Here is an 11,386-nt window from a genome sequence, read left to right as displayed (position 1 = left end):
CCCAGAAGTTCACCGTTCAGCCGGGGATTGGACAGCCTCATAAAACAAAACAGGACTAATGAGGCACAGCAGTCCAAGGACAAGGACTAGAAGGCAGGAGGGGACAGGAAAGCTGGTGATAGGGAACCCAAGGTTGAGAAGGGACAGTGTTGACATGATCATGGGGTTGTTAACCATTGTCATAGGGCAATATGTGTATAATATTTGTACTGTTTAATGAGAAACTGTTTGTTCTGCAAACCTTCATGTAAGGTACAAGAAAAGAAGAATTATCTATGTGAGATCAAATTGACAACAGCAACTCAAAAGGTTTGATGGGAAGCCTAGGGGACAGTGAGTTGAAGATAATGGTGGTGGAATAATTTGGAAAAGGATAGTGAGAATAGCAGCACAGCTGGAAGAATGTAATCAATGTCACTGAAATGTACATGTAGAAGCTTTCGTAATGGTGTAATTTGGCTATGTATATTTTCACCAAAAAAAGTCCTCAGGGTCTAGAAGGGAGAGTGTTGACACGTCGTGGGGTTCTTAACCAATGTCATAAAACAATATGTGCACTGACTGTTTAATGAGAAACTATTTGTTCTGTAAACCTTCATCTAAAGTACAATAAAAATTTTTTTTAAAAAAAGAAATCAAATGATTCATTGCACTCGGCAAATCTGCTGCAAAAGATGTCTTTAGAGTATTCAAAAGCAAAGATGTCACTTTGAGGACTCAGGTGCGCCTGACCCAAGCCACGGTGTTTTTTATCACCTCATGTGCACGTGAAACCTGGACAACAAATAAGGAAGTCAGCAGAATTGATGCCTTGGAAATATGGTGTTGACAAAAAATATTGAGTATACCATGGACTTCCTGAAGAAGGAAAAAATTCATCTCAGAAGTACAGCCAGAATGCTCCATAGAAGCAAGGATGGCAAAACTTCAGGCCACATACTTTGGACATGTTATCAGGAGGGACCAGTTCCTGGAGAAAGACATCATGCTTGGTAGAGGGTCAGCTAAAAAGAGGAAGATCCTCAGTGAGATAAATTGACACACTCTGCAACAATATACTCAAACATAGTAACGATTGTGATGATGGTGCAGGACTGGGCAGTGTTTTCTTCTGTTGTACCTAGGGTCACCAAGGGCACGTAACAACAACGTAGATTTTCATAGTAAGCTGTTATGATCCTTTTTATATCAGTTGGTATGTTGTAATGTCCCTCATTTCATTCTTATTTGGGTTATTTCCTTCATCTCCTGTTTTTCTTTTGTTATTTTGTCAGTGGTTTGTTGACTTAGTTGATCCTTTCAAAGAGCCACCTCTTGATTTGGTTGATTCTTTCTATTGTTTGTCTGTTCTCAACTTCTTTTATTTCTGCTCTGATCTTATTATTTTCTTTCTTCTGGTGGCTATGGGCTTCTTTTGCTGTTTCTTTCTATTTGTCCGAGTTGTATACCTAATGTTTTGATTTTGTCACATTCGTCTTTTTTTGATGTGTACATGTATTGCTATAAATTGACCTCTGAGAACTGCCTTTGCTGTGTCGCATAGGTTTTGATAAATGGAGAAAAGATTGAAGTTGTCAAGGATTTCATTTTACTTGGATCCACAATCAACACCCATGGAAGCAGCAGTCAAGAAATCAAAAGATGCATTGTATTGGGCAAATCTGCTGCAAAAGAGCTCTTTCAAATTTTGAAAAGCAATGGTTTAACCTTGAAGACTAAGGTGCACCTAATCCAAGCCACAGTATTTTCAATTGCATCATATGCATTTGAAAGCTGGACTATGAATAAGGAAGACCAAAGGAGAATTGATGCCTTTGAATTGTGGTGTTGTCGAAGAATATTGAATATACCATGGACTGCCAAAAGAAAGAACAAATCTTCCTTGGAAGAAGTACAACCAGAATGCTCCTTAGAAGCAAGGATGGTGAAACTACATCTTACGTACTTTGGACATGTTCTCAGTAGGGATCAGTCTTTGGAGAAGGGCATCATTCTTGGTAAAGAACAGGGTCAGTGAAAAAGAGGAGGACCCTCAATTAGATGGATTGACACAGTGGCTGCAAAAATGGGCTCCAGCATAACAATGATTTTGAGCATGGCTCAGGACTGGGCACTGTTTCGTTCTGGGGTGCATAGGGTCCCTATGAGTCAGAACCAACTCGACGGCACTTAACAAAAACACAACAACATAAGTTTTGGTATGTAGCATTTTCATTCTCACTTGATTGTAGGAATTTTTTTCCACCTTTGATTACCCAGTGTTTTTTAAGCAACCTGTTATTCAGTTTCCATGTACTCTTCTGGTTATTAATTTCTACTTTTATGGCATAGTAATCAGAGAAGATGCTTTGTATTATCTCAATGTTTTAGATTTGTTGAGGGTTGCTTTGTGGCCTAAGACATCCTCTTTTCTGAAGAACGTTCCATGTGCATTGGAAAAGAATGTGTACTTTGCTGCTGTTGGGTGGAGTGTTTTATATATGTCTGTCTTAGTCATCTAGTGCTACTCCAACAGATATACCACAAGTGGATGGATTTAACAAGGAGAAATTTATTCTCTCACTGTCTAGTAGGCTACAAATCCAAATTCAAGTCATCAACTCCAAGGGAATGCTTTCTCTCTCTGTCAGCTCTAGAGAAAGGTCCTTGGGATGCATCAGTCTTTCCTTGGTCTGGGAGCATCTCAGCGCAGGAACCTCAGGTCCAAAGGATGTGTTCTGCTCCCGGCACTGCTTTCATGGTGATATGAGGTCCCCAACTCTCTGCTTGCTTCCCTTTCCTTTTATCTCCTGAGAGATAAACGTTGGTGCGGGTCACACCCCAGGGAAACTCTCTTTACACTGGATTAGGGATGTGACCTGAGTCAGGGTGGTGTTACAATCCCACCCTAATCCTCTTTAACATAAAGTTACAATCACAAAATGGAGGACAATCACAAAATACCAGAAATCATGGCCCAGCCAAATTGATGCACACATTTTGAGGGGGACATAATTCAATCCATGACACTGTCTATGAGGTCATGTTGGTTGATTGTGGCCTTTAGAACTTTTATATCTTTGTTGAGTTTCTTTCTAGATGTTCTGTCCTTTATGGAGAGTGGTGTATTGAAGTATCTAACTATTATTGCGGAACTGTCAATTTCTCTTTTCAGCCCTGTTAAAGATTTTTTAATGTACTTTGAAGATCTGTCATTGGGTGCCTAGGTATTATGGTTATGTCTTCATGGTGGATTGTCCCTTTAAACATTATATAATGTCCTTCCTTGTCTTTTATGATAGATTTTTTTTCTTTTTCTTTTCTGTTTATTGTTGTAGTTTAAGTTAAAGTTTACATTTCAAGTTAGTCTCTTATACAAAAATTTATACATACATTGTTAAGTGACCCTAATTGCTCTCCCTATACTATGACAGCGCACTTCTCCTTTCCATTCTTGATTTCCCATGTCCATTCAACTAGCTTCTTACCCTGTATGCCTTCTCATCTCACCTCCTGACAGGAGGTGCCCGTTTAGTCTCATAGATCTACTTAAGCTAAGAAGCACACGCTTCACTGGTATTTTATGTCCCACAGTAGAGTCTAATCTTTGTCTGAAGAGTTGACCTCGGAAATTGTTCTAGTTTTGGATTGACAGAGGGTGCGGGGGCCATGATTTTCAGGGTTCCCCAGTCTCAGTCAGACCATTAAGTCTGATCTCTTTACTAGAATTTGAGTTCTGCACCCCACCTTTCTCCTGCTCAATCAGGGACTCTCTATTGTGTTCCCTATCAGGGCGGTCACTGGTGGTAGCTAGGCACCATCTAGTTATTTTGGTCTCAAGCTGATAAAGTCTCTGGTTTATGTGTCTCTTTCTGTTTCTTGGGCTAATACTTGCCTTGTGTCTTTGGTGTTCTTCATTCTCCTTTACTAGAGATGGTTAGGACAAACTGATGCATCTTAGATGGCTGCTTGCAAGCTTTTAAGACCCCAGATGCCACTCACCAAAGTAAGATGCAGAACATTTTTTAAATAAGCTTGGTTATGCCAATGACCTAGACGTCCCCTGAAAGCATGGTCCCCAGACCCCAACCCCTGCTACTCTTTCCCTTGAAGTGTTTGATTGTATTCAGGAAACTTGTTTGCTTTGGTTTAGTCCAGTTGTGCTGACTTCCCCTGTAGTGTTTGCTGTCCTTCCCTTCACCTAAGATAATTCTTGTCTATTATCTAGTTAGTGAATAGCCCTCACCCTCCCTCCCCAACCTCGTAACCATCCAAGAATGTTTTCTTCTGTGTTTAAACCTTTTCTTGAGTTCTTATAATAGTGGTCTTATACAGTATTTGTCCTTCTGTGACTGACTAAATTCACTGAGCATAATGCCCTCCAGATTCCTCCATGTTATAAGATGTTTCACAGCTTCATCATTGTCCTTTATCATTGCGTACTATTCCATTGTGTGGATATACCATACTTTGTTTATCCATTCTTCTATTGATGGGCCCCTAGGTTGCTTCCATCTTTTTGCTATCGTGAACAGTGCTGCTATGAATATGAGTGTGCATATATCTATCTTTGTGATGGCTCTTGTTTCTCTAGAATATATTCCAAGGAGCAGTATTGCTGGATCATATGGTACTTCTCTTTCTAACTTTTTAAGGAAGTACCAAATCAATTTCCAAAGTGATTGTACCATTTTACATTGAAACAAACAGTGTATCAGTGTTCCAGTCTCTCCATAACCTCTCCAGCATTTATTTATGTTTTTTTTTTTTGATTAATGCTAACCTTGCTGGGGTGAGATGATATCTCATTGTAGTTTTGATCTGCAAGTCTCTAAAGGTTAATGATCGTGAGCATTTCTTCATGTGTCTGTTAGCCACCTGAATATCTTCTTTGAAGAAGTGCCTGTTCATATCCTTTGCTCATTTTTAACTGGGCTAATTATCTTTTTGCTCTTGAGATTTTGCAGTGTCTTGTAGATTTTAGAGATTAGACACTGATCGGATTTGTCCTATCCAAAATTTATTTCCCGGTCTGTAGATTGTCTTTTGACCCTTTCGGTGAAGTCTTTTGATGAGCATAAGTGTTTGATTTTTTAGGAGGTCCCAGTTATCTAGTATCTCCTGTGGTGATTGTGTATTATTATTTATGGTTTGTATTCTGTTTATGCCTTGTATGAAGGCTCCTAGCGTTCTCTATGTTTTTTCTTCCATGATCTTTATCGTTTTAGATTTTATATTTAGGTCGTTGATCCATTTTGAGTTAGTTTTTGTGCGTGGTGTGAGGTATGGGTCTAATTTCAGTTTTTTTGCAGATGGATATCCAGTTCTGCCAGCACCATTTGTTGAAGAGACTGTCTTTTCCCCAATTAATGGTTCTAAAATTAGGTAGTGTGAGGCCTCACACTTTGTTTTTCTTCTTCAGTAATGCTTTATTTATCTGGGGCCTCTTCCCTTTCCATATAAAGTTGGTGATAAGTTTCTCTATCTCATTAAAAAATGCCATTGGAATTTGGATTAAGATTGCACTGTTTCTGTAGATTGCTTTGGGTAGAATTGACATTTTCATACTGTTGAGTCTTCCTATCCATGAGCAAGGTATTTTTTCCACTTATGCAGGTCTCTACTGGTTTCTTGCAGTAGAGTTTCGTAGTTTTCATTGTATAGGTCTTTTATGTCTCTGATTAGATTTATTCCTAAGTATTTTTTTAAATTTTTTTTATTGTACTTTAGATGAAGGTTTAAAGAACAAATAGTTTCTAATTAAACAGTCAGTACACATATCATTTTATAACATTGATTAACAACCCCACAACATGTCAACACTCTCCCTTCTAGACCTTGGAAGATTTTGGTTTTTGCTGAAAATATACATAGCCAAAGTTACACCATTTCAAAAGTTTCTACATGTACAATTAGTGACATCGATTACATTCTTCCAGTTGTGCTGCTATTCTCACTATCCTTTTCCAAATTATTCCATCACCATTATCTTCAACTCACTGTCCCCTAGGCTTCCCATCAAACCTTTTGAGTTGCTGTTGTCAATTTGATCTCACATAGATAATTCCTTTTTTTTTTGTACCTTAGATGAAAGTTTGCAGAACAAATAGCTTCTCATTAAACAGTGAGTACACATATTGCCCTATGACAATGGTTAACAACCCCATGACATGTCATCACTGTCCTTTCTCAACCTTGGGTTCCCTATCACCAGCTTTCCTGTCCCCTCTTGCCTTCTAGTCCTTGTCCCTTGAATACTGTGCTTCATTAATCCTGTTTTGTTTTCTGAGGCTGTCCAATCCCCTGCTGAATGGTGAACTTCTGGGGTGACTTCACCACTGAGCTAAAAGGGTGTCCGGGGGCCATACTCTTGGGGTTTCTCCAGGCTGTCAGACCGGTAAATCCGGTCCTTTTTTCGTGAGTTAGAATTTTTTTTCTACATCCTTTTCCAGCTCTATCGAGGACCCTCTATTGTAATCCCAGTCAGAGCAGTCACTGGTGGTAGCCGGGCACCATCTAGCTTTGCTGGACTCAGTCTGGTGGAGGCCTTGGTAGCTGTGGTTCATTAGTTCTTTGGACAAATCTTTTCCTTGTATCTTGTTCTCTTCATTCTCCCTTACTCCCGAAGAGGTGAGACCAGTGGACTATCTTAGATGGCTGCTCTCAGACTTTTATCACCCCAGACGCTACTCACCAAGGTAGAATGTAGAACATTGTCTTTATAAACTGTGTTATGAAAATTGAGCTAGATGTTCTCCGAGACCATGGTCCCCATAGCCCTCTGCCCAGAAATTCAGTCCCTCAGGGTGTTTGGAAGTGTCTATGGAGCTTCCATGACCTTTCCTTCTACAAGTTGTGTTGGCTTCCCCCAGTATTGTGTACTGTCATACCCTTTATCAACGTTACCACTTATCTATTGCCTATTTAGTTCCCTCCTCCCGTCCCTTGTAACCAACAAAGAATGTTTCTTTTTGTGTGTAAACTTTTATATGAGTTCTTACAGTAGAGGTCTCATACAATATTTGTCCTTTTGTGATGGACTTATTTCACTCAGCATAATGTCTTCCAGTTTCATCCATGAGACGAGATACTTCACAGATTCATCATTGTTCTTTATCATTGCATAATCCTCCATTGTTTGTAAGTACCATAGTTTATCCATTCATCTGTTGATGGGCATCTAGGTTGTTTCCATCTTTTTGCTATTGTGAACAGAGTTGCAATGAATATGAGTGTGCATATGTGTATTCATGTGATGGCTCTTATTTCTCTAGGGTATATTCATAGGAGTGGGATTGCATTTTGTAGTGTTTTATTTTTTTGTGGTGCTGACGTTTTCTTTGTTCTTCTTACTCTCCTGTGCTGACTTCCTTTTGTTTGTGGATTTTTTTTTCATTTCTTCAGTTTTTGTAGATTTTGTTTTTACTGAGACTTTATGTTTTTCTTCTTTATTTTGATGAGTAGGTTTGTTAACTTTCTTTCTGGTTACCTAGGAATTTACCCTTATCTTCCTAAATTTGAACCAGTCTATTACTACTTAGTATCACCTTGCCTTTCCCTCAGTTAGAAAGTTCCATACCTACGCTGTTTATTCCCTGTTTTGTTGTTCTGATGCCGTTGTCATTTACAGATTAACCTCTCTGGTTCCCTGTTGTAATTGTTTTGGTATTTTATAGTCGTTAAGAGTTTATTTCTTAGGTTGATATCTGACTAGTATAATCCTGTGTCTTACATTCAGCCTGTGGTCTGATTTTGTTTGTTCTCAGATCGAAAGACTCCATTTAATAAGTCTTATAAGTTTAGTTTGGTTTTTACATAGTCCCTTAATTTCTGTTTATCTGAAAGTGACCTAATTTCGACCATCATATTTGAACAAGAGTTTTGCTGGATATATTATTCTTGGCTGGCAATTATTTTCTTTCTTTTATATATGTCATCCCATTGCCTTCTTGCCTGCATGGTTTCTGCTGAATAATACGAGCTTAGTCTTTTGTTTCTCCTCTGTAAGTGACTTTTCATTGTTCACGAGCTGCTCTCAGAATTTTTTGTTTGTCTTTGGTTTTAGTGAGTGTGATTATGATATGCCTTGGTGATTTTCTTTTGCGGTGTATCCTATATAGGGATCTTTGAGCTTCTTGGATGGTCAGATTTTCATCTTTCATGATATTGGGGAATATTTCTTTCAGCAATTCTTCAATGATCCTCTCTGTGTTTTCTGCTTTCTCCCCCTGTTCTGGAACTCCGATCACTCGAAAATTTTTGCTTTTGATAGTATCCCACATAATTCTCAGGGTTTCTTCATTTTTCTTCGTTCTTTTATCTGATTTTTCCTCAAACAGTTTTGTGTCCAAGTGTTTGTCTTCAATTTCACTGATCCTATCTTCCATCATTTCAAACCTGCTCCTCAGCTCTTCTATGACACTGTCGATTTCTGAAATCTTGTTGTTTATCTTTTGGATTTCTAATTGTTGTTTTTTCTATGATTTCCAGTTGTGAATTTATTTTAGCATTTTGTTCCTGTATTATTTTCTTGAATTCTTCCAGTTTTTGTCTGTAGTTTTCATGAATTTATCTGCATTTTCCATGAATTTGTCTATTTTTTTCCTGTTTTGCTTCAACTTTTGAATAATTCTGAATATTAGAGATTTTAATTCCCTATCAGGTCTACAGCCTTTCTTCTACCAGAAGGTCATCTGGTATTTTGTTTTGGATGCCTATGGAAGCCATCTTGTCCTGTTTTTGTAAATGTTTTGATATTGTCTGCTGTCTTTGGGACATTCAGTGATTATTTTTCTCTTGTATTGATTGTATATTTGTTTGTTTTGTCCTGCTTTTTCTTTTATTTGATTATGTCTGAGCAGGTGGGCTGTGTGTTGTTTGTTGTTTGCTCTTCTGTGGGCATGATACTTTTCAGCTCCTTCTCCAATGGGCAGGGTCAATCACTCAGGTATTGTGCAGCAGGGCAGTTCCAGCTGAAGGCAAGTTGCTGGAATGGGTTGTTTGTGGCAGGTACTAAGGCTGACTATGCGGACTGAGAATCAGTGCTGGGCAGGTTCCAGTAGGCCATGCCTGTGCTGCTTGGGAGTGTGATGTTCAGTGCATGGTGCAGGTAGACAGGAAGGAAGGGGTAGATTGTGATGTGTGGAGCTAAGATGGGTATGGTAAAGATGAGAGAGAGGAGAGAGAGACAAGATCCAAAAACATACACACAAACAACAAAGAGTGCTAAGGGAGCTTGCTGTTGGAGTGGAGAGATGAGAGACTCAAAAATGAGGAAAAACAAAATTAAAAAAAAAGAAAAAGGGCAAAAGAAAAAAATTAATAAATCGAGAAACTGGAAACAAAAAAAGACAAAAAGGCAATAAGAGAGACAAGAAAACAAGCCAAACAAACAAACAAAAAAAGAAAAAGAAAAAAGATATGTTCCCAGGGATGTCCCTGTGGGTCTGTGCAGGGAAAGGGAGTAGCTTCCAAGCAGCATGGAACTGCCTGGCTAGAAGGGGCTCTGAAGGCAAGAAAAGAAAAAGAAAACAAACAAATCAAAACATAACACAGCAGAGAAAACAAACAAACAAACAAAAAAGCCCCAGGGGGTCCTACCAGTTTGGCAGCACGGGCTGGGAAGCAGCTTCACTGTCAAACGGTGTTTCGCAGCCTTTCAGGAAGAATCAAAGACGGCGCATGGAGCCAGGTATTTGAGAGAAAGGAAAGGGAGGTGGTGAGAAGTAAGGAAGAAATTTAAAGAAGTAGAAAAAAGCATCACCAGCAGCCAACAAAAGGCACTCAGAAATGGCCAGTGCTGGGGAGTGGAATCCAAGTAACACTGGGGTGCTTCCCAGCCAAGAGACTGTGGCTGCAGGAAGCAGAGCAGGCTAAGTGGGGGTGAAGAAGGGTGGTGGGGTGGCAAAGCCTATATCACTGGTTACTGGTTGTTCTGTCTCCTGCTGGAAGCTCCATGAAGCTGCTTTCTCGTACTCCCTGTTCGCTGATCTCCAGTAGGAGTCCAAGATGGCCGATCCGTGCTGAGTTGGCTGATGGGGAACCTCTGCATGTATCTCTCCTCACTGTCTGTTCTTGGTCAGTTTCTTATTCCATTCGGAGCTTAGCTGAGTTCTTTATCTCTTCCCTTGATGCATAGGATTTCAGGACCTATGTGTGACTCTGTTTGACTTAGTTTTTCTGCTCTTTGCTGAGGAAGGATAGTGTGGTGCTTCTGACTATACTGCCATGTTGCCTGGAAGCCCCCTTATTCCTAAGTATTTTATCTTCTTGCGGGCTATTGTAAATGGTATTGATATGGTGACTTCCTCTTCAAAATTCTCTTAGTTGCTGTAAAAGAATCCAGCTGATATTTGTATATTTATTTTATAGCCTGGAACTTTGCTGAAATCCTCTATTAGTTCCAGTAGTTTTCTTGCGGATTCTTTGGGGTATTCTGTGTATAAGATCATATCATCTGCAAATAGAGATATTTTTACTTCTTCCCGACAAATTTGGATGCCCTTTATTTCTTCTTCTAGCCTAATTGCTTTGGCTAGGACCTCCAGCACAAGGTTGAATAAGAGTGGCGATAAAGGACAACTTTATCTGGTCCCCATTCTCAAGGTGAATGCATTGAAAATCTCTCCATTTCGGATGATGTTGCCTATTGGTTTTTATATAAATGCTCTCCTTTATATGGAGGAGTTTCCTTTTTATTCCTATTATGTTAAGAGTTTTTAACTTGAATGGGTGCTGGACTTTGTCGAATGTCTTTTCTGCATCGATTGGTAAGATCATGTGGTTCTTGCCTTTTGTTTTTTTAATGTGATGGATTACATTGATTGTTTTTCTAATGTTGAACCATCCCTGTGTACCTGCTATAAATCCCACCTGATCATGGTGAATTATTTTTTTGATATGTGGCTGAATTATATTGGCTAGAATTTTGTTGAGGATTTTTGCATCAATGTTCATGAGGGTATGGGTCTATAATTTTCTTTTTTGGTTGCGTATTTACCTGGTTTTTGTATCAGGGTTATGCTGGCTTCATAGAATGAATTTCAGAGTATTCCATCCTTTTGTATGCTCTGAAATATCTTTTGTAGTAGTGGTCTTAACTCTTCTCTGAAAGTTTGGTAGCATTCTCAGTGAAGTTGTCTGGGTCAAGGCTTTTTTATTATATTTTATTCTACTTCAGGTGAAGGCTTACAGAACAAATAGTTTCTCGTGAAACAGTACTACACATGTTGTTTTATGACATTGGTTAACAACCCCACAACATGTCAACCCTCTAAATTCTCAACATTTTTTTTTTTTTTGGTGAAAATACACATGGCCAAAGATACACAATTTCAAAAATTTCTACATACACAGTTCAGTGACATTGACTACGCTCTTCCAATTGTGCTGTTATTCTCACTTAAGA

Source organism: Trichechus manatus, unplaced genomic scaffold (genome assembly GCF_000243295.1).
Source record: "Trichechus manatus latirostris isolate Lorelei unplaced genomic scaffold, TriManLat1.0 scaffold00060, whole genome shotgun sequence".
NCBI classification, from domain to species: Eukaryota; Metazoa; Chordata; class Mammalia; order Sirenia; family Trichechidae; genus Trichechus; species Trichechus manatus.
The sequence above is the reverse complement of the archived record's forward strand: the minus strand, read 5'-3'. Positions refer to the sequence as shown.